The 22,553-nt window shown below is 43.7% G+C and overlaps 1 protein-coding gene across 1 annotated transcript in view; it reads left to right on the top strand.

Annotated features, from left to right (window-relative positions):
- Nucleotides 1–22,553, top strand: part of ADARB1 (adenosine deaminase RNA specific B1) — a 156,717-nt gene that overhangs the window by 6,628 nt on the left and 127,536 nt on the right. The gene's annotated exons all lie outside the window — the stretch shown is intronic.

Here is a 22,553-nt window from a genome sequence, read left to right as displayed (position 1 = left end):
TGGATGCCACTGGAAATTGCATCCAGACCGTGGTGTGTGTGGAGTGGATGCCACTGGAAATTGCATCCAGACTGTTGTGTGCGTGGAGTGGATGCCACTGGAAATTGCATCCAGACTGTGGTGTGCGTGGAGTGGATGCCACTGGAAATTGCATCCAGACTGTGGTGTGCGTGGAGTGGATGCCACTGGAAATTGCATCCAGACTGTGGTGTGCGTGGAGTGGATGCCACTGGAAATTGCATCCAGACTGTGGAGTGGATGCCACTGGAAATTGCATCCAGACTGTGGTGTGCGTGGAGTGGATGCCACTGGAAATTGCATCCAGACTGTGGTGTGCGTGGAGTGGATGCCACTGGAAATTGCATCCAGACTGTGGTGTGCATGGGAGTGGATGCCACTGGAAATTGCATCCAGACTGTGGTGTGCATGGGAGTGGATGCCACTGGAAATTGCATCCAGACTGTGGTGTGCATGGGAGTGGATGCCACTGGAAATTGCATCCAGACTGTGGTGTGCATGGGAGTGGATGCCACTGGAAATTGCATCCAGACTGTGGTGTGCATGGGAGTGGATGCCACTGGAGGTGTACTGTTCCCACATACCGGCCTGTAGGATGTCAGGGGGCTCTGTCCTTGATTGCTCAAGAAGCGACACCACCTGGCGTCGCATACATTAACCCTGCATGTTATCAGACATGCCTATAGCCTGGGTCTCTCTACACAGATATCCTTGCTAAATTCCTCAAGGTGGTCAAAATGTTGGATTTTTTTCTGTGGTGCCGAATCGGAATAAATCTTCTCGTTTTGCAGCATTATAGTACTTATTTTGTCTTATTCGGTGCTGAGGTTCGATCTTCTTCATACTGAATTTGCCATAAATGGAATACCATTGGCAATATGTCCCAGTATGTGGCTGTTTTGGGGCTTAAATCCTGCTGATAGGTTCCCTTAAATGATTGTGAAAGAAGGAGTGGAATTCTGTTCTCGGTGTTGTCATCACAGGTTGTTTCTGTTTGTAGAAGGGAACAGGACTCTATGTTATTTATGAAAATAAAAACAAAACTAAATGAGGATGTACTTTGTTTTCTCCATGGCTAGGAATGCTAGAAGGCTATCCTGCTTAACCCCTTCCTCAATTCTGCAGTAAGCTTGTTACGGATGTGGGATACACGTGAGTGAGTTAAGGAGCTGCGCTTGTTCCTCACCTTCTTGGTGCCAGCTGTATTGTACAGTCAGCATTTGCCTTCTAAGGGCAGTGATCAGAGCCAAGTGTGACTCGTTCATGTTGGTTATAAAGCCCTACAGTGATTTGCCGGTTTAGTCCCTTATAAGATATGAGCTATAAAATAAAAATGTGTTAACTTGCATCTTTAAAAGCTCAAATCGCTTCCCTCTTTTTTTTTTTTTAAATACCAAAGTGTATTTGGTATCGTTACATCTACAAGCCAGAACTGTCTATATATTATATAAATTTTAATCCATACTGTAGATAGTCAAGGAAAAGAGGAAGGTGTTAAATCCATGGCTGCAATCAACTGATACCTGGTCACTTATGGTTTCTCAAACAATTGTTGGTCGGCTTTTATAACTCTGGAAACCTCATCTGGCAAGATTTCCTTTGCAAGGACAGGCAGTGTAGAAGAAGGATTGGGTCTGCTATTCAGAGTCGGATTGTCAGTGATGTCCATACTCACCATACGTTGTATTATAAGGACACGCCACCTTGTTTTGTTTAAATAATTTTTCCATTGAATTATATTTTTCTATTTGAGAGCTGTTATATTTATTTATTTTTTTTAAACTAGTTTTTAGTTAGGAGAAAAATTAAAGCTGTCGATACAGAGTGTATAAATGTCCCCTGCCTGCAAGTCTGGGAACACAAGGATGGGCATGTCAAAGGTTTGTATTTTTTCCCCAACTAAATAAACTTCATAGCTGGCCGACTTAATGGGAGAATGTTGCAACATCTAAGTGAAAGATGTTACACTACGAAAATTGTAATCGATTGGACCCCCAGCAACCAAAAAAGTGTCATATCCCAGTGATAAGCTGTCACTTTCTATAATTGGTAAACCCCACTACTTCAAGCCTCGCCTAAGCAAGTTTTTATACAAAGAAGGTAAACCATGTACTACAGAATACATTTATCTTTCTAAGGGTAATTTCACACTAGGTTTTATTAACATGCTTTTGACGGACGTCAAAAAAAACGCAAACTGCATATGACTGGATCCTGTTGAACGCATGCATGTGATCGGGAGTCAGTGGAACCTGACCTGACAGTCTGCAAATGCACACACCGCTGTGGAGGGGAGAGAGAGTGACTCTGTGATCACGGCAGACTGGCTTCTGGGCATGCTCAGTAGAGCAAACAGGATCCTTTCTATCAGCATACCACCGTTCACATGCGGTTGCGAGTGATACAGTCAGGATCCGGTGACATGCAGTATTTGGATGCAGGTCAAAAACGCTACAAGTAGCAATTTTGCAAAAAGTTAAAATACTGCAAGTCACTGGATCCTGACTGTACTGCATGTGAACGCATGCTGACGCTAGTCCATTGGAAATGCATTGAAATGAAAAAGCATTTGTACTGGATCCGTTTTTGTGGTTAAAAAAAACATTCAGGACGCATGTTATACGTATTGAGAAAGTACCCTAATGTGTGTGTATGTGTATGTATTTAGATATAATATACCGTATTTTTCGCTTTATAAGACGCACTTTTGTTCCCAAATTTTGGGGGAAAGTAGGGGATGCGTCTTATAATCTGAATATACGGGGGATGGATATATATATATATATATATATATATATATATATATATATATATATATATATATATATATATATATATATATATATATATATATATATATATATATATATATATATATATTATACTGCAGGGTCCATGGGAGGTGGGGGCAGCTTTGGAGCGGTAAAAGCTGCCGGAGGTAGCCTTTGATCTCCTGCTCCCGCTCATATAATATGCACTGCCGCTGTCCATCACCATGGTGCTGAAACCGCACTGCGTCGATGGGCTGAGGCAGCGGCGCATATTATAACTGCCTGCGCTCCCATTTGATCGCACATGATTTCCCACCCCCCCCCCGTGTTAGATATACTGCTGCCCATAGTAAAATAAAAAAAGCTTTACTTACCTCCAGCGCTGATCTCCCGATGTCTCTGCTGCCGCTGTCATCAGGCACGCAGAGATGATATCACTCTGCTGTGCCGGTCACATAACTGGCATTAAGAACCAGGAAGTGGAGGAGGCCGGAGCTCAACCCCACTGAGGGAGACACGAGGAGGGACAGCGCTGAGAAGGTAAGAAAAGAGTTTATTTTACTAAAAGCAGCAGCATGGAGGCGATATCTAACACAGGGAGCCCGTGTGCCAGCCACAGGGGGCCCGTGTGCCAGCCACAGGGGGCCCGTGTGCCAGCCACAGGGGGCCCGTGTGCCAGCCACAGGGGGCCCGTGTGCCAGCCACAGGGGGCCATATCCAGATTAAGAGGTCTAATTTTAGGATGGGGGGGCTATGAGGGACATATATCCTATATGATTTGTTAGACTGACACTGGCATTATAAGACAGACCCCATTTATTAAAAAATTCTCTATTTCTTCACCAAATTTGGGGGTGCGTCTTATAATCAGGTGCGTCTTATAAAACACTTCAAAAGTTGAGGGTCACTCATATTTCCTTATTTTGTAAAGAAAAGCACATTTTTTTTTTTTCAATGAACCTAACAGTAAATTAAACAGAAATACACTCTATACATTGTTAATGTGGTAAATGACTATTCTAGCTGCAAATGTCTGGTTTTTAACCCCTTCACGACCGGCCGATTTTTTTTTTTTTTTTTTTTTCTTCTTTTTCTTTTTTCTTCCCCCCCGTCCGTGATCATGTCACGTGACTTCCGGTATCAGGCGGTAAGTAAAACTTTACCGCGATCGCGTTTATAATGGCACTGTCACATATGACAGCGCCATTACAGGGGTTAACTGGCACGAGCAGATAACGATTCTGCTCTTGCCTAGCAGGCACACATCTCAGCTATAAAAATCAGCTGAGATGTGCGCCGATCGCGGCATGCTGCTGCCAGCAGACCGCGGGCAGTAACGTTATGACCGCTAGGACGTAATTTTACTGCCCGCTGTCGTTAAGGGGTTAATGCAATATCTACATAGGTGTATAGTGGCCCATTTCCAACAACCACCACTCCAGTGTCCTAATGTTATATTGTGTTTGCTGATTAGAGAAGCTATAAAACTGACCTTCCTTTTGAGCTAGTTGAGAATCTGGAACATTTACATTTGTTGGTTCCATTAACTTCTTCACGACCGCGGGCAGTAAAATTACGTCCTGTTTTAACGTGACTTAACGACCAGGGACGTAATTTTACGGCCTAAACTTCATTTGATTGCCGGGGCCATAGCAACGGCTTTCAAATGATGTCCCCTGCTGTTTCTTACAGCAGGGGACCTTTGCTTGACCCCCTGGGGGGTGTTATCGCAACCCCCCATCGACGATCGTTGTGATTGACTGTTCAAATCTGAACCGCCAACCACAACATTCGCACTGATTTTGGCAAAAATAATGCCCGAATTAGTGCGATACTATGAGATCCTGCTATGAGATGCCGTAGCAGCTACAGCAGATCATAGGTGGATCTCAAACATGCCGCCCCCAGCCCCTGCAGCACTGATTGGAGCGATCGTGCTATGACGCGCAATCGCTCCAATCAGTATGCAGTGGGGCAGTCTGATCTGCAGGTGGCCGCCCTCCCCAGGCCTGTGCTGGTCTGGGGAGCCTGCCCCAACATGTCTGCAGCGTGGAGTGGCTGGTACTTGTGGTACCACGCCACCGCTGCCGCCGCTTTTGTCACCGCTTCTGCGCCTGCTCCACGTGAGTATTCCACTCCCGTTATGGCCCCTGCGCGTGCCCCCCGCGGTCTGCCCCCCGACATCCCGATCTGCTCCCCCTGCGATCTGCCTGCCTCCTCTGTCATCTCTATTCTGCTTCCTTCCTTCTTTCTTTGCTTCTCCGGTATCCCCCTCTGCTCTCCCGCGCCCCCCTCTGCTCTCCCCCTCCCCTTGACATCCACTTACCTGCCTTCACCGGGTCGTCCGATTTCTTCACTGGCCCGATCACATCTGCCTCCATCTCTGGGTCCTTCTTCCTGGGTCTTCTGCTGATCTGTCCAACGTCCTGCCTGCTGCTCCTGTACAGATGTCTCTCGCTTTCCTTCTGTTCCTCCTGCTACTCCTCTAGGTACTGTGAGTATAACTTTTTTTTTTTTCCCCTGTATCCTGTCCATTTTTACACCTCATCTGTCCGTGCGTCCCGCCGAGCACTGATCACGGATGCAGATAACGGATCTGCATCCGGGGTCAATTTTTGGCGTGACTTTTTTTTCCGTATTCCCAACGCGTTTTGTATCGCGTCTGTCCGTGCGTCCCGCCAATCGCTGATCAGGGATGCAGATAACGGATCTACATCCCTGCTCAATTTTTGGCGTGACTTTTTTCCGTATCCCCGACGCTTTTTGTACCGCATCCATCCGTGCGTCTCGCCAAGCGCTGATCAGGGATGCACATAACGGATCGGCATCCCTGCTCAATTTTTGGTGTGACTTTTTCTTTTTTTCCGTATCACCGACTCATCCGAACGTGCGTCCTGCAGCGGTCGATCAGTGCACCGCGTCTGTGCGTTTGAAAAGTCAAATGGCGTTCCTTCTCTTCTCAGCCCCACCATACGCTCAAACAATTACTTTCCACCACATATGAGGTATCTACGTACTCAGGAAAAATTGCACAATACGTTTTATGGTGCAGTTTTTCCTGATACCGAAAAAAAAACAAAACTACCTGGTTGATGCAAAAATTTTGTGGTAAAAAAAAATAAAAATTTCACGGTTCAACGTTATCAACTTCTGTGGAGCCCCTGGGGGTGCAAGGGGCTCACCAAACATCTAGATAATTTCCTTGAGGGGATGGGGTCACTTGTGAGGGAGCTCCACTGTTTAGGCACCATAGGGGGTCTCCAAACATGACATGGCGTCCGCTAATGACTCCAATTTTGCTGTCAAATGGTGCGCTTTCTCTTCTGAGCCCTGCCATGTGCCCAAACAATTACTTTCCATCACATATGAGGTATCTTCGTACTCAGGAGAAATTGCACAATACGTTTTATGGTACATTTTTTCCTGATACCCTTGTGAAAAAAAAAGCTACGTGGTTCAAGTAACAGTTTTGTGGTGAAAAAAAAAATTGTATTTATGGCTCAACATTATCAACTTGTGTGGAGCCCCTTGGGGCTCACTAAACATCTAGATAAATTCCTTGAGGGGTCTAGTTTCCAAAATGGGATCACTTGTGGAGGAGCTCCATTGTTTAGGCACCTCAGGGGGGTTTCCAAATGCAACATTACGTCAGCTAATGATTCCAACCAATTTTTCTGTCAAATGGTTCTCTTTCTCTTCTGAGCCCCGCCATGCGCCCAAACAATTACTTTCCACCACATATGAAGTATCTGCGTACTCAGGAGAAAATGCACAATACATTTTATGGTGCATTTTTTCCTGATACCCTTTTGAAAAAAGCTACCTAGTTGAAGCAACAGTTTTGTGGTAAAAAAAAGGTTTTTTTTTCTTTTCACGGCTCAACGTTATAAACTTCTGTGAAGCCCCCAGAGGTTCAAAGTGCTCACCAAACATCTAGAAAAATTATTTGAGGGCTCTAGTTTCCAAAATGTGGTCACTTTTGGGGGAGCTCCATTGTTTAGGTACCTCATGGGGTCTTCAAACCCGTCATGGCATCCGCTAATGAGTGCAGCTTATTTTGCACTCAAAAATTCAAATAGCGCTCTTTGCCTTCTGAGTCCTCCCGTGTGCCCAAACATTTGATTTCCACCACATATGAAGTATCTGCGTACTCAGGAGAAAATGCACAATACATTTTATGGTGCATTTTTTTCCTGATACCCTTGTGAAAAAAAAGCTACCTAGTTGAAGCAACAGTTTTGTGGTAAAAAAAAGTTTTTTTTTTTTCTTTCCACGGCTCAACGTTATAAACCTCTGTGAAGCCCCCAGAGGTTCAAAGTGCTCAACAAACATCTAGAAAAATTATTTGAGGGCTCTAGTTTCCAAAATGGGGTCACTTGTGGGGTAGCTCAATTGTTTAGGCACCTCAGGGGGTCTTCAAACCCGACATGGCGTCTGCTAATGAGTGCAGCTAATTTTGTGTTCAAAAATTCAAATGGCGCTCCTTCCCTTTCGAACTCTGCTGTGCGCCCAAACAATTGATTTTTACCACATATGGGGTATCAGCGTACTCAGGAGAAAATGCACAATAAATTGTAGGGTGCACTTTCTCTTTTCTCCCTTGTGAAAATTTAAAATTTTATGGCTAAAGTAACATTTTTGTGTTTTAAAAAGTAAAATTTTCATTTTTTCCTTCCACATTGCTTTGGTTGCTGTGAAGCACCTAAAGGGTTAATAAACTTCTTGGATGTGGTTTTGAGCAGAGTGAGGGGTGCAGATTTTAGAATGGGGTGACTTTTGGGTATTTTCTGTCACCTCGGCCTCTCAAAGTCACCTCAAATGTGATGTGGTCCCTAAAAAAAAATTCGTTTGTAAATTTTGTTGGAAAAATGAGAAATTGCTGATTAACTTTGACCCCTTCTAACTTTATAACGAAAAAAAATTTTGTTTCGAAAATTGCACTGATGAAAAGTAGACATGTGGGAAATGTTATTTAGTAACTATTTTGTGACCTATTTCTCAGATTTATAGGCATAAATGTTCAAAATTTGAAAATTGCGAAATTTTTACAATTTCCTAAATTTTCACAAATAAACGCAAAAAATATCAGCCTAAATTTACCACTGACATGAAGTACAATATGTTACGAAAAAACAATCTCAGAATCGCCAGGATCCGTTGAAGCGTTCCAGAGTTATAACCTGTCAAAGTGACACTGGTCAGAATTGCAAAAAATGGCGCGGTCATTAGGGTGTTTTAGTGGCCGGGGGTGAAGGGGTTAAACTCTCAAAATGGCCGGAAAAAGAGAATGTTCATGTGAAACTCGACAGTCTATTCTTGTACTTAGTAATGAAGGAAATTCCATGCGAGAAATTGCCAAGAAACTGAAGATTTCTTACGATGGTTTGTTCTACTCCCTTCAGAGGAGAGCATAAACAAGCTCTAACCAGAGTAGAAAGAATTGGGAGGCCCTGCTGCATAACTGAGTAACAAGACAATTAGATTAGAGTCTCTAGTTTGAGAAATCGACGCCTCACAGGTCCTCAACTGGCAGCTTCATTAAATAGCACCCGCAAAACGCCAGTGTCAACGTCTACAGTGAAGAGGCGACTCCGGGATGCTGGCCTTCAGGGCACAGTGGCAAAGAAAAAGCCATATCTGAGTCTGGCTAATAAAAGGAAAAGATTAATATGGGCAAAAGAACACAAAAATTAAACAGAGGGAGATTGGAAAAAAGTGTTATGGACAGACGAATCGAAGTTTGAGGTGTTTGGATCACACAGAAGAACATTTGTGAGACACAGAACAACTTAAAAGATGCTGGAAGAGTGCCTGACGCCATCTGTCAAGCATGGTGGAGGTGGAGGTAATGTGATGGTCTGGGGTTGCTTTGGTGCTGGTAAAGTGAGAGATTTGTACAAGGTAAAAGGGATTTTGATTAAGAAAGGCTATCACTCCATTTTGCAACGCCATTCCATACCTTGTGGACAGCGATTGATTGGAGCCAATTTCATCCTACAACAGGACAGTGACCCAAAGCACACCTCCAAATTATGCATGAACTATTTAGGGAAGAAGCAGGGAGCTGGTATTCCATGTGTAATGGAGTGGCCAGCCCAGTCACCAGATCTCAACCCTATTGAGCTGTTGTGGGAGCAGCTTGACCATATGGTACGCAAAAAGTGCCCATCAAGCCAATCCAACTTGTGGGAGGGGGGGGAGCATGAAGGGAAATATCTCCAGATTACCTCTGCAAATTACCAGCTAGAATGCCAAAGGTCTGCAAAGCTGGAATTGCTGCAAAGGAGCATTCTGTGATGAAAGCAAAGTGTGAAGGAGAAGATTATTATGTCTAACCTCGTCAATGTCTGGACTATTTTTTTCTATTCATTAAGCAACTCATTTCATAAATAAAAGTATAATTTTTCATGGAAAAGACAAAATTGTCTGTGACCCCAAACTTTTGAACTGTAGTGTGTGTATGTATGTATGTATGTATGTGTGTATGTATATATGTATGTATATATATATATATATATATATATATATATATATATATATATATATATATATATATATATATATATAAATATAAAAAAATTATAAATTACAGTACAGACCAAAGGTTTGGACACACCTCATTAAATGAGTTTTCTTTGTTTTCATAACTGAAAATTGTAGATTCACATTGAAGGCATCAAAACTAACACATGTGGAATGAAATACTTTACAGTTGTTTCACACTTTTTTGTTAAGATGTTTTATATTCTAGGGTCTTCAAAGTAGCCACCTTTTGCTTTGATTACTGCTTTGTACACTCTTGGCATTCTCTTGATGAGCTTCAAGAGGTAGTCACCGGAAATGATTTTCCAACAGTCTTGAAGGAGTTCCCAGAGATTCTTAGCACTTGTTGGCCCTTTTGCCTTCACTTTGCGGTCCAGCTCACCCCAAACCATCTCGATTGGGTTCAGGTCTGGTGACTGTGGAGATCAGGTCATCTGGCGTAGCACCCCATCACTCTCCTTCTTAGTCAAATAGCCCTTACACAGCCTGGAGGTGTGTTTGGGGTCATTGTCCTGTTGAAAAATAAATGATAGTGCAACTAAACGCAAACCGGATGGAATAGCATGCAGCTGCAAGATGTTGTGGTAGCCATGCTGGTTCGGTATGCCTTCAATTTTGAATAAATCCCCAACAGTGTCACCAGCAAAGCACCCCCACACCTCCACACCTCCTCCTCCATGCTTCACGGTAGAACCAGCCTATGTAGAGTCCATCCATTCACCTTTTCTGCGTCGCACAAAGACATGATGGTTGCATCCAAAGATTTCAAACTTAGACTCATCAGACCAAAGCACAGATTTCCACTGGTCTAATGTCCATTCCTTGTGTTCTTTAGCCCAAACAAGTCTCTTCTGTTTGTTGCCTGTCCTTAGCAGTGGTTTCCAGCAGCTATTTTACCATGCAGGCCTGCTGCACAAAGTCTCCTCTTAACAGTTGTTCTAGAGAGGAGTCTACTGCTAGAACTCTGTGTGGCATTGACCTGGTCTCTAATCTGAGCTGCTGTTAACCTGCGATTTCTGAGGCTAGTGACTCGGATAAACTTATCCTCCGCAGCAGAGTTGACTTTTGGTCTTCATTTCCTGGGGCGGTCCTCATGTGAGCCAGTTTCTTTGTAGCGTTTGATAGTTTTTTTTCCCACTGCACTTGGGGACACTTTCAAAGTTTTCCCAATTTTTCGGACTGACTGACCTTCATTTCTTAAAGTAATGATGGCCACTGGTTTTTCTTTACTTAGCTGCTTTTTTTTCTTGTCATAATACAAATTCTAATAGTCTATTCAAGAGGACTATCAGCTGTGTATCCACTAGACTTCTGCACAACACAACTGATGGTCCCAACCCCATTTATAAGGCAAGAAATCCCACTTATTAAACCTGACAGGGCACACCTGTGAAGTGAAAACCATTTCCGGTGACGTCCTCTTGAAGTTCATCAATAGAATGCCAAGAGTGTGCAAAGCCGTAATCAAAGCAAAAGGGGTCTACTTTGAAGAACCTAGAATATAAGACATATATTTTCAGTTGTTTCACACTTTTTTAAGTATTTCATTCCACATGTGTAAATTCATAGTTTTGATGCCTTCAATGTGAATCTACAATTTTCAGTCATGAAAATAAAGAAAACTCTTTGAATGAGAAGGTGTGTCCAAACTTTTGGTCTGTAATATAAATAGCTATAATATATTTTAGTATGAACTTGCCTTACTGTGGCATTTGATTTGGCTCTGCAACTGGTAGGTACCCTTCTTTATTGAGTAATAGTGGTGGGTCGGCTAAGGGTAGGTGCCCACATTGCAGATATGGTGTGAGAAATTCCTTCATCATTTCCTTACCTCTTGGCAGGAGAAACTCAGCTGCAAAGATGCTCATATTTCGATGCAGTTGTTTTGTGTTTTTTCCACGTCTTATTTATTTATTTTTTTTCCATTGGTTTTACTGGTGGAAAACGCTGAAAGAATTGACATGCATGGAAAAAAGGAGAACCAGAGCAGAAAAGCTGAATCAAAAATTACAAAGTTTTTTATTTTTATATTCAAAGTGCACAGTGCAATACATGAGACATTAGTATTCAATAAAAAGAGGAGGTGGGGAAAATGGGTACAAAACAGATAAACATTAGCCGGGTGTGGACTAACAGGCAATAAAATGTTCAAATATAAGAAAACCCCTGATTGCCTACATTGAAAAAATCAATATACTGAATAACGGCATCTAAGTGTAGTTAGCCTGAAGAAGTGAGCACACAAAGGACTCAAACTGTTGGTGGTCAAAAGTGATTAAACAGAGAAGATGGTTTAGCAGTCAGGAGATAACCCAATATAGGGGAGATCAGGTCATATATGCATAGCACAAATTCCCAGGTGGGAAGAAAAATGCTCCTGACTAAACCATCAAGGTACTGAGCCAAAGGATTGCCACAATAGAAAATGAGGTGTAATCACACAGTTGGACGAACCCCCTGGATTTGTTAATACAAGGGGGAGTCAGATGAGAACCCAGGGATCTAGGGCAGAAATTAATGTTTACAAAAGAGTCATTAGTAGGGAGTACGACTTGCAAACAGAAAAAATTTCAAGAATGCAAAGTAGGTGCAATAGTAATCGATTACATAGAGTAAATACAGATCCCTACAGAGCACAAGTACTCCCGACTAAATGGCCAGGGGTAGGCCAGTAACTACCTAGAGTTGATAAATGGTGTAAGAAATGTAAGTATTGTCCGTAGGACACAGGAACCCGCCAGGGAGGTCAGTAACCCCAAGGCAGGGTGGTAAGTGAAAAGTCTGCCAGACACAAAGCTTTTGGGTGGAACATAAAACAATAGCAAGTTAACTGTAACGGCAGAAAGGGGGTTTAAGGATAAGGGCAAGTGCCCGGTATAGTGAACATATGTTACCTGAGACCGGTGGCAGGGGGCCCGACGCACGTTTCGCGGCTATCAGCGCATCGCTTGCCGCTTCCCCCATGAAGAAGCGTCAAGCGATGCGCTGATAGCCGCGAAACGTGCGTCGGGCCCCCTGCCACCGGTCTCAGGTAACATATGTTCACTATACCGGGCACTTGCCCTTATCCTTAACTGTAACGGCAGAAAGGGGGTTTAAGGATAAGGGCAAGTGCCCGGTATAGTGAACATATGTTACCTGAGACCGGTGGCAGGGGGCCCGACGCACGTTTCGCGGCTATCAGCGCATCGCTTGCCGCTTCCCCCATGAAGAAGCGTCAAGCGATGCGCTGATAGCCGCGAAACGTGCGTCGGGCCCCCTGCCACCGGTCTCAGGTAACATATGTTCACTATACCGGGCACTTGCCCTTATCCTTAAACCCCCTTTCTGCCGTTACAGTTAACTTGCTATTGTTTTATGTTCCACCCAAAAGCTTTGTGTCTGGCAGACTTTTCACTTACCACCCTGCCTTGGGGTTACTGACCTCCCTGGCGGGTTCCTGTGTCCTACGGACAATACTTACATTTCTTACACCATTTATCAACTCTAGGTAGTTACTGGCCTACCCCTGGCCATTTAGTCGGGAGTACTTGTGCTCTGTAGGGATCTGTATTTACTCTATGTAATCGATTACTATTGCACCTACTTTGCATTCTTGAAATTTTTTCTGTTTGCAAGTCGTACTCCCTACTAATGACTCTTTTGTAAACATTAATTTCTGCCCTAGATCCCTGGGTTCTCATCTGACTCCCCCCTTGTATTAACAAATCCAGGGGGTTCGTCCAACTGTGTGATTACACCTCATTTTCTATTGTGGCAATCCTTTGGCTCAGTACCTTGATGGTTTAGTCAGGAGCATTTTTCTTCCCACCTGGGAATTTGTGCTATGCATATATGACCTGATCTCCCCTATATTGGGTTATCTCCTGACTGCTAAACCATCTTCTCTGTTTAATCACTTTTGACCACCAACAGTTTGAGTCCTTTGTGTGCTCACTTCTTCAGGCTAACTACACTTAGATGCCGTTATTCAGTATATTGATTTTTTCAATGTAGGCAATCAGGGGTTTTCTTATATTTGAACATTTTATTGCCTGTTAGTCCACACCCGGCTAATGTTTATCTGTTTTGTACCCATTTTCCCCACCTCCTCTTTTTATTGAATACTAATGTCTCATGTATTGCACTGTGCACTTTGAATATAAAAATAAAAAACTTTGTAATTTTTGATTCAGCTTTTCTGCTCTGGTTCTCCTTTTTTCCATGTATTTTGAGCTGCTGAAAACCTGAGTTGGCCTGTCCACCAGGTTTATTTATCTGTATTTTCCCTATGGAATGTATATTTCTAAGAATTGACATGCAGTAGATTATTCTCTGCATGAAATCTGCAAGGAGAAAATCCTGATCGTGTGCACTACACTCCAGGATTCTCAGTGACTTTAGTGGCATCAGGATTTGCTTGCGGTTATGTGATAAATCTGAAGTAAAAAAAAACAAAACAAAACACAACGTGTTCACACACCCTAATATCTAAATTCCCCTTTTTGGTTTAACCCCTTAGTGACGGAGCTAATTTTCACCTTAATGACCAGACCAAATTTTGCAATTCTGACCAGTGTCACTTCATGAGGTTATAACTCTGGAACACTTCAACGGATCCCGGTGATTCTGAGATTGTTTTTTCGTCACATATTGGACTTCATGTTAGTACCAAATTTAGGACAATATTTTTTGCGTTTATTGAAGAAAAAAATTGAATATTGGCAAAAATTTTGAAAATTTAGCAATTTTCAACTTTTGAATTTTTATACCGTTAAACCAGAGATTTCTGTGACACAAAATAGTTAATAAATAACATTTCCCACATGTCTACTTTACATCAGCACAATTTTGGAAACAAAATTTTTTTTTGTTAGGAAGTTAGAGGGGTTCAAAGTTTATCAGCGATTTCTCATTTTTACATCAAAATTTACAAAACCATTTTTTTAGGGACCACATCACATTTGAAGTGACTTCAATAGGCCTAGATGACAGAAAATACCCAAAAGTGACACCATTATAAAAACTGCACCCCCCAAAGTACCAAACCACATTCAAGAAGTTTATTAACCCTTCAGGTGCTTCACATGAACAAAAGCAATGTGGAATGAAAAAAAGCAAAAATTAAATTTTACCTAAAAATGTTGCTCTAACCCAAATTTATTCACTTTTAGAAGAACTAACACAACCAAATGGACCCCAAAACTTGTTCCCCACTTTCTTATGAGTGCGCCGATACCCCACATGTGGTCAGAAACCTCTGTTTGGACAAATGGGAGGGCTCGGAACAGAAGGAGCAATATTTGAATTTTGGAAAGCAAATTTGGCTGAAATAGATTGCGAGCACCATGTTGCATTTACAGGTCCGCTAAGGTACCTAAACAGAAGAAACCCCTCACAAGTGACACCATTTTGGAAACTAGACCCCTCAAGGCTTCTATCTAGGGGTATAGTGAGCATTTTAGATCCACAGGTACTTCACAGATTTTGTTAACGTTACGTTGTCATATTGAAAATTTTAATAATTTTCTCAAAAATGTTGCTTTAGCATCAATTTTCTCACTTTTTCAAGAGGTAATTCCAAAAATTTGACCTCAAGGTTTGTTAACCACTTTTTTATGAGCGCGGTGATACCTCACATGTGGTCTGAAACCTTTGTTTGGACAAATGGGAGGGCTTGGAACGAAAGGAGCAATATTTTAATTTTGGAAAGGAAATTTGGCTGAAAAAGATTGCGGGCACCATGTCACATTTGGAGGACCCCTAAGGGTACTTTCACACATCCGGATTTTTGCTCTGCGGCACAATACGGCGTTCTGCAGAAAAACCGCAACCGGCTTTTGTAACGCCGATTGCGGTTTTTTTTTGCATTGACTTACATTAGTGCCGCATTGTGCCGTAGGGGCTTGCGTTCGGTCCGGTTTTGGCCGCATGCGGCAGATTTAGCCGATGCGGCGGCCGGATCGAACGTACCCTGCAACGTTTTTTGCTCCGGCAAAAAACACCGCATCGCGCCGCATCCGGCCGCTGCGGCGCATTTTTCAATGCATCCCTATGGAGGCCGGATGCGGCGCGATGCGGAAAAAAACGCATCCGGTCGCCGCATGCGGTATTTTCCACTGCGCATGCTCAGTAGCATGCCGCAACCGGAAAAAACCGGACCGGCCGCATGTAAAAACTTATGCAAAGGATGCGGTGTTTTCACCGCATCCGTTGCATAGTTTTCACAGCCGGATTGAGCCGCAGGGCTCAAACCGGATGTGTGAAAGTAGCCTTAGGTACCTAAACAGCAGAAACCCCACACAAGTGACCCCATTTTGGAAACTAGGCCCCTCAAGGAATTTATCTAGATGTTTGGTGAGTACCCTGAACCCCCAGGTGCTTCACAGAATTTTATAACGTTGAGCCATGAAAAAAAAAAAAAAAATTTACCACAAAATTGTTATTTCAACCAGGTAGCTTTTTTTTTTTACAAGAGTAAAAGGAAAAAATTCAGCATAACATTTATTGTGCAATTTCTCCTGAGTTTGGCGATACCTTATATGTGGTGGAAATCAACTGTTTGGGCGCATGGCAGGGCTCGGAAGGGAAGGAGTGCCATTTGACTGCAAAATTGGCTGGAATCAATAGCGGACGCCAGGTTGCATTTGGAGAGCCCCTGAGGTGCCTAAACAGTGGAGGTCCCCCACAAGTGACTCCATTCTGGAAACAAGACACCTCAAGGCTTTTATCTAGGTGTATAGTGAGCAGTATGAATCCACGAATACTTCACAGAATTTGATAAGCTTAGGTTGCCATATTGAAAATTTTCATTTTTTTCACAAAAATGTTGCTTCAGCATCAAATTTCTCACTTTTTCAAGAGACCACAACAAACCGTGGACCCAACAGGTTGTTATCCAATGTCTTATGAGCACAGGGATACCCCACATGTGGCCAAAAACCTCTGTTTGGATAAATGGGAGGGCTTGGAATGGAAGCAGCACCATTTGAATTCTGGAAAAGTTGAAATAAATTGCGGGCACCATGTCACATTTGCAGGGCCCCTTGGGTACCTATACATTAGAAACCCCCACAAGTGACCCCATTTTGGAAACTGGATTTTATTCAGGAGTATAATAAGCATTTTGAATCCACAGGTACTTCACAAAAATGTTGCTGTAGCAACCAATGTCTCACTTTTAGGCTATGTGGCCATGAGCCAGCGACACGGCGTCTAGTACACAGTGTCAGCCTCCTGCAGAGATGTGAGTGTTGTCCACGGGAGAACGCAGCTGCCCATGCCCACGATTTGGGTTCAGGCCGCTGTGGAGCTCTATGCTACCTGCAGAGAACACTCATCTCCGCAGCATAAATTGACATGCTGAGGCTCGGGAAGCTGCGCCACAGGTCAGTTTATGTGGCGGAGAAAAGAAGCACATTGGGCAAGCACATTGGGCATGGGATTTCTAAAAATCCTTCCACTGTGCTTCTACTGCACAATGCAGCGTTATGGACGCAGGGAAAACACTCTGCGCCCAAAACGCTGCAAATCCTGATTGTGGGCGCACAGCCTAAAATGCTACAATGGATGAATGGATACATGTCAAACATATATAACGTCCCACCCCCTGCATATTCTAAGCTGGCGCCCTTTAGTGCCTTTCATGTGGCACTAAAGGGTGCCTAGCCTTGTATTTAGCCCCCCAAAAAAATAATAATTAAAATAAACGACGTGGGGTCCCCCCCCATTTTTGATAGCCAGCTAGGGTAAAGCAGACAGCTGTAGCCTGCAAACCACAGCTGATAGCTTCACCTTGTCTGGTGATCAATTTGGAGGGCTCCCCAGGCGTTTTTTTAAAAAAAAAAAAAAAAAACGTGGGGTCCCCCCCAAATTAGATCACCAGCCAAGGTGAAGCGGACAGCTGGGGTCTGGTATTCTCAGGGTGGGAAGAGCCATGGTTATTGGACTCTTCCCAGCCTAAAAATAGCAGGCCGCAGCCGCCCCAGAAGTGGCGCATCCATTAGATGCGCCAATCCTGGCGCTTCGCCCCAGCTCATCCCGCGCCCTGGTGCGGTGGCAGACGGGGTAATATATGGGGTTGATACCAGCTGTAATGTCACCTGGCATCAAGCCCTGGGGTTAGTGATGTCACGGCATCTAAACAGATACCCGACATCACTAACCCAGTCAAGTAATAGACAAAAAAAAAAAAGACAAAAAAAAATTTATTTGAAAAAAAAAACTCCCCGAAACATTCCTCTTTCCCCAATTTATTGAAAATAAAGAAATTACGGTCGCTGTAATCCGCTGTAATCCGTGAGGTCCCACGCCGACTCTGGATCTTCTAGAATATGGGGGGCACGTTCAGGGAACGTATCCCCCATTTTCTGGAAGAGCAAGCTCTCCATGAGCAGTGTGGGTGCAGTAATCTGAGAATACTGCACTCACACTGCCCCGGTCCAACTTAGGGCAGAGTGACCTGCAGTAACCTCATTCCAGAATATGAGGGGCACGCTCACAGAACGTACCCCCCATTTTCTGGAACAGCAGTCTCTCCATGTGAGGACCACACTCCTCACATGGAGAGACTGCTGATTACTGCACTCACTCTCCCCCGGTCCACAGTGGAGCAGCCTGTGCATCAGCGACGTCAGCGTCCCTGCAAGACTGACGTCGCTGATGCACAGGCTGCTCCACTGTGGACCGGGGGAGGAATCCAGCTGACAGCCGCTGTCTGCGCATGCGCCGTCAGCATTCAAGAAGGAGGCGGCGTGATCGCGGGACGGATCACCAGACAGGTAACGTATGACCGGGGGGCTCGGGGGCTGGGGGGCTGGGGGGGGTGATGGGGGGTGACCTAGTGGGACCTGGGGACACCTTTCTGCCGCATGTGACGTGTCACATGCGGCAGAAAGAGCAGAATGAATGCGGGGGAGGGGGGGTGGCTCTGGAGACCCGGAGGGGGCTCCGGTGACCAGAGGGCTCCGGTGGACCGGAGGAGGGGTCAGGGGGAGGACATTTCCCTCCGATCTGAAATGTTTGATCATTTCAGATCGGAGGGAAATGAATGCAGAGCCGGCGGCGGCAGTTTTCAGCGCGCGTCGGCGCCATCTTGCACGCTCCGGAGGGGGGCTCTGAAGAACTGGAGGGGGCTCCAGGGACCAAAGAGCTCCGGTGTACCGGAGGAGAGGTCAGGAGGGGGACATTTCCCTCCGATCTGAAATGTTTGATCATTTCAGATCGGAGGGAAATGAATGCAGAGGCGGCGGCGGGAGTTTTCAGCGCGCGTCGGCGCCATCTTGGATTTTCCGGAGGGGGGGGGGGGGGTTGGATGGATTTCTCCGGTACCGGGGGCTTTGGGGGCACTAAGGGCTCACATTTATTTCTCATCTGACATGTTTGATCACGTCAGATGAGAAATAAATAAATTTTACCAGCCATTTTTTTTTTTTTTTATGTTGTCGCCGGTATACGGTGTATACCGGCGATCGCATTAACGGGGTGCATACAAAACACCCCGATTCATAATCTGGGGCGTCTCAGCTACCCCCGGTAGCTGAAACCCCCGAGATTTTTCGTCACTGGGGGGCGCTACAGGGTTTTTCCGGCCTGACGTCTCAAGACGTCGGAACAGAATAAGTACCCTGTTTTTCCGACGTCTTGAGACGTTAGGCCGTCGCTATGGGGTTAAACTTTTCATGTTGTCATTTTCACTGTTTCAGGATCTTTTGACATTACGTAATGTGTTCAAGGCTAGGACCATACAATGATATAAAAAAGAATCAATCTGATTTTTCATCCACAAAAATGGCACTTTTTTTTTTGTTTTTATAATTTATTTTTAATTGCACCGCTGAAGTGGTTCTTTAAGTCGAAGTCCCCAGCCCCCTGTCTTATACTTACCTTCTGGGGGGGCATCATCTTCTCTTGCTGCCGTTCCTGTCGGTCTCTGGCGATTTGTGACCTGAAGGCAGCTCCTGTGTTTCATGGAGCGCTGCAGGTCGCAACTCAATACATCTCTGAGCTTTGGTCTGGCGCTCATAGAGATGCATTGGGAGCTTGTGACGTAATTATTTCCAGTCAGAAGTTAGTCACAAGATGGCGCTGCGGGACCAGAGCTGCACCAAAAAATGATGGTTGAGAATAATGCTAGGAGCAGGGGACAGCAGCACCACTCCAGCAGTGAAAACCCCCCAAAACTCTGCAGTGGTGCTTTACTCATTGTACAGGAGTATTTACAGTCCCCTATTCTACAGAATTATAATGTATCTGTAAAAATCGGCTGCTGTACTGTGGTTTCCTATATAAGAAATGAATGCAGGTTGTGTATAAATGTGTGACAACAGCTCTCTCCCATATGATATTGGTAAGATGAAGATATAAGCAGCTTCAAGACAACCGTGGTGCCACTTCTCTTTGGATGAAATTGTAGCCTACTGGTTTGGAGCCTGATTTTGGTTTCAGATTTTTGTCTTGGGAGAGTATGGCTATGTGCGCATGTTGAGTATTTTGATGCAGAATTTTTTTTTTTTTTTTTTTACCACGTGTCAGCTTCCATTAGCCGAAGGTTTTTTTTTGTTTGTGTGCATACTGAGTATTTTGGCAGGAAAAAGCGCCGTTTCAAATGGGCTCATTTTGATATATTTTTTTTTTTTTTTACTTGCCTTTCCCCCCCCCACATTTACTTAGGTAGAAAATGCTGAAAGAAATGGCATGCTGCACAATTAAAAAAGAAAAAAAACATGTGCCACAGCTTGAATACGCAAGAAAAAAGTTTTTAGAAATCTCACTGGTTTTGCTGATACTCAGCATTTTTTTTTTTCTTCTGAAGTTAAAATTCACTTCAAAAATGCTGTGTGCACAAGCGCAAATGAATGTTTTCTAGATTGGTCAGTCACGCCAAAAAATACTTAGAGCTATTGATTGCTGCACCTCGCTGTGGAACATGTAGAGTTTTGTTTTTGTGCTGCAGTCATGACAAAAATAATTTTGTTACTATTTACACAATTTTTCAACAGTGATAGAAGCATAATATTGCTGCAATATGACTGTGGCCTATCTCTGAGAGAGGGGTGGGCTAGAGGTCTGCAACTCCTGTGACTGAATAGGACCATTTCTGCAAAGCATGCGGCTGGATACAGGGCTAGCAGCAAAATAGCATAACATTTTTAATGAGGACTATTAAGCTTACACTTTCAAAGTACATTAAAGGAAAGGTGTCGCAAAAAAAAAAATATTTTTTTTTCAATAACTTAAAAATCTAAAGTATTTAATCTTTTAATGCTTTGTTTAAATAGTATTTGTTTTTAATTGAGAAAAATATTCAAAAAAATTAAAGTTTGATATTTTCCACTGTTAAACACTAGGGGTAGGATCTGCTGAAATACTACTGTAGAACTAGCTCACATTACAACAGCAGTAAAAGTGGGCAGAATCTGCTCTCCTGTATGTAATTTCATCCCCCCCCCCTTTCCTTCTGCTCTGGGTGTTTCCAAAAGGGTAAGAGAGAATGAAGTTTAGGATCACAGTGCAGAGCCATTTTGTTGGTGATCGCAAAGTGATCGTAATCTCTAAAGTGTGACTAAAGACAGCTGGCATAGTGCCCCACTGCATCCCACGCTGCCCTGTATCCCGCGCCCCCATATACTCCGCTGCTGACCAGGATCGCCGGTCCGAGGTGATATGCGGTGAGGAGGGGTGATCTGCAGCCTGAGCGGCACTGCACTACAGTTGTCTTGCCGTGATCACCGCTTCCAGCCGCATTAACTCACCTCAGACCTCTGCCCCCAGCAGCCTGTCCTGTCAGCCTGGTGTCTGTTCCTCCCATCAGCGATCACAGCACAGAGGAGCGGAGGCCCGAGGTGAGCACATGCGGGGGGGGGGGGGGGAGAGCAGCACCACCAGGATCAGCTACAGTGCAATCATTGCTGCCCGGCACTAGTACTCGCCCCATCCCGGCGGGACACAGGGGGAAAGTGCAGCACACATCATACGCTGTGAGCTGCACAAAGTTGGTGGCGATCTCCCTCCGCTGTGATCTGAACAGCCCAGAGGGCGTGTCCAATTCACAATAGGGAGCTCTCTGTGTTAGAAAATTGAAAATTGTTTTCAATTGTTTTTGCCATTTGGGTTTTGCCCTGCAAAGCTGAGTTTTTGACCAAAGTTCTGCAACAAAAAGGCTGCAGTTTGAACTGCATAGTGCGGTTTAGAAACCCAAATTCCCATAGACTTTGCTTGAAAAGCAGAACACATCCATTTTGGCATTAAACGCTGCAGGTAAAAAGCAAAGTGCTTTCTTACCCTTAGTGTTCTTAGAGTTCTGTATTAGGGAAAAACACTTTGTTCACTAACAAACAAGTAAAGTATGTAGAGATTTTTGCCCTATTAAAAAAAAAAAAAGCTTTAAAAATCTATGGAATGGCTTCATTTTGTATGTGGTTTCTTCCCCCTTTTGATATGTTTTTATTTTTTTTATTTTTAATTTCTTTTCCTCCCAGATAGGCTTCTCTGTATTATTTGAATGACTCCATAAAATAACATTCATGACTGTTTTTTGTTTTTTTGCAAACCAAAGAAGGCTATAGATAGATAGAGATAGATAGATATATATATATATATATATATATATATATATATATATATATATATATATATATATATATATATATATATATATATATATATATATATATAAAATATATATATATTTTATTTTTTTTTTTTTTTTAAAGCTCTTTGACTGGAAACTCCATGTATAGTACCATATGTGCGCTGTGATTATATCTCCGGTCCAGAGATGACTGCCTCCCGGCCTCCTGGTGGGAGAGTGCGTGCATTATTGACAGTTCAGAGTTGTGACATTGTCGCACTGCTGCTGCAGACTACGTTTTTCGGGGCTGCAGGAGGCAGCTCTGCTTCTGCACCATCACAGGTGCTCAGTGCTACTAACATTGGCTGGTCTCAGTGATGCCATAGTCATGTCAGAGCAATGCTTACATAGCTGTTGGATGGTGCATGTTACACTGTGCTCCTGCATAGGAGACCTGCCACTGCTGATGTACTGCAGAGGTGGCTGGTCACCTAGGTAATGTTCGTAAGTAATAAAATTAAACATTCCTCTCCCTTCTCTCTTGAGAATGGAAACATTTTCTTTAATAAAGGATAGATTGCAAAGTTGCAGCTTTTTACAAGCACGTTGCAGTTGTAACCATTGGAGAAGTTGAAATTAACCCTTTTAAAGAGGTTGTCCAATATCAGAAA

Source organism: Anomaloglossus baeobatrachus, chromosome 7, assembly GCF_048569485.1.
Source record: "Anomaloglossus baeobatrachus isolate aAnoBae1 chromosome 7, aAnoBae1.hap1, whole genome shotgun sequence".
Taxonomy (NCBI): domain Eukaryota; kingdom Metazoa; phylum Chordata; class Amphibia; order Anura; family Aromobatidae; genus Anomaloglossus; species Anomaloglossus baeobatrachus.
Note: the sequence above shows the minus strand (reverse complement) of the source record. Positions and strands in the feature narration are given on the sequence as shown.